The following is a 2423-nucleotide window of genomic DNA, read 5'->3' as shown; positions in this document are numbered from 1 at the left end:
AGCAATCAAAAACGAGAAAATCCCAACATGATAACAACTGAACATATCAAATCAATGTTCAAACTCAAGTTGTAGATTTTGATTTCCTTTTGCTTGGCATCATATGAGATTTGGATTTTGATTTCCTTTTGCTTGGCACCATATGAGCTTTGGATTTTGATGAGCATCGGAAGTATTTCGGACTTATGATTTGGGTGGTACTCAGAAGCATTTCGGACTTATGATTTTAGTTTCTATTTGTTACATTTCTTGTATACCACCCATATCATACGCCCGAAACGTTTCTGACGCTTTAAAGTTGACCAAAAAATACAATGGTCGGGATTTCCCTCGCGTTTAAACGTTGGAAAAAAAACAATGGAAATTAGGAATAATCAATGATAACATGCATATTGGCTTGGGCTAATATTTATAGTGGAGCCGAAATATATATTGAAATTCAAACTCAAATTGAAATTTAAATTCAAACTCCAATTACATATGAAATGAATTTGAAATGCAGTGTTAAATTGAACATGAAAATTGCATAATTGATTCATACTGTTCAAGTAACATGCTTTATGAACCATCAAGCTAAAAGACAATATTGATTGAGTTCAAAGCTGAGTTGTGAGTTAATGGAGTTGTCACACTTGTCACATGGTTGGAATAAAGTACTCACATGGAAGAGATAGATTGTTTTGTTATACATAACCCATCTCAACTGAATGAAAATATACATACAATATAATCAAACCAAAACATACATACACAACAAATTTATATATAACAATGTTCAAATAATGTACCCACAAAAACGAAATTAATCCAATGAAAAAGAGTTATTTCTAACAAAGTCCAGAACATTATTTTTCCAAATAATGTACCCATAACAATGTTCAAATAATGTACCCACAACAATTTTTAATTGAATTGTTGTTTAATTTTCAATTTGAATTATTTGATTTAATAATTTCATTTGCACAAAAAATTATTTGATTATTTTGATATTTTATAAAATAATATTTAGAATTTTTAATTTAATAATATATATATATATCGTAACGTAAAAAATAAATCATTAGACGCCTATAATTACTAAATTAATATCTTAAAACTCACTCAAAATATAACCTTAAATTAATGTTTTCCACAGTGAAAAAAGTATGGACGCTTTTATAAAAAGGATAGATACTTTACAATATAACCACTACCTATTACATTATATAAACGATACCTATTACATTATATAAGCGCTACCTATTACATCATATTTTTACCTATTATATTGAAAGTGTCCATACTTTTTATAAAAAGGATCGATACTTTTTTTAAAAGTTATGTAATTTATGTTTCAATTTTTTTAACAGTGTTTCATGTTTTCCACCTACAATATTAATTTAATAATTTCATTTACACAAAAAATTATTTGATTGTTTTGATATTATATAAAATAATATTTAGAATTTAAATTTAACAACATTAACCAAAGATAATAATAAATATGTAATATATATGTTTATTGTTTTTAATTTAATAATAATATATACTGTAACGTAAAAAATAAATCATTAGACGCCTATAATTACTAAATTAATATCTTAAAACTCACTCAAAAGATGTATATACCTAAATATGTAGTTAACAAACATACCTAAATATGTAGTTATTGTACATACCTAAATTTAATGATAATATATACTTGTAGTTATTGTACATACCTAAATATGTACTGCGAATTTAATGTTGTACCCACCCTTTAACTACCACTACCAATGCCACATCCTATTGAAAGCAGCACGACTAAAACATGTTCAAAATGAACCTTTGCTTACATCTCCATCAACTCCTGGAGCACTGAACTTGCACAACAAAATTTTTGCCATGGATAATACTGATGTAGACAATGTTAAGCCAACCGAGGAATGCCATGAAGTACATAATGTTGATGAATCTGACAGATTGGTTGGTCAGCTCTTCTGTTCACGTGATCAAGCTTGGCACTTTTACAAGGGATTCGCACGGGAACATGGGTTTAGTGCACGTAAGGGAACAATACGGCTTGCGTGGAAGGGAATGTGAAGACACAAGAATTTTGTTGTTCCAAAGAAGGGTTTCGAGTATCAAAAGTCAATACTGTTGATCGTCAACGTGCTCATACGCCAGTCACAAGAACAGGATGTAAGGCTAGAGTCGTAGTTACAGCAACAAATACAAACGATCAGTGGGTTATAAGTAAGTCTGATCAGAAACATAATCATGCATTGAGCACACCTGCTATGACACCGTTTATGCGTTCTAATAGAGCTGTAAGTAAGGCTGATATCGATAAGGCAACAACATTGAAAGAGGTCGGTGTTGGCACGTCACAAGTAATGAACTATTTAACGCAGCAGACAAGGGGCTATCATAATGTTGGATTTACACATAAAGACCTCTATAAT

This window comes from Hibiscus syriacus, unplaced genomic scaffold (assembly GCF_006381635.1).
Source record: "Hibiscus syriacus cultivar Baekdansim isolate YM2019G1 unplaced genomic scaffold, ASM638163v2 tig00112453_pilon, whole genome shotgun sequence".
Taxonomy (NCBI): Eukaryota; Viridiplantae; Streptophyta; class Magnoliopsida; order Malvales; family Malvaceae; genus Hibiscus; species Hibiscus syriacus.
This window is presented reverse-complemented; position numbering follows the sequence as displayed.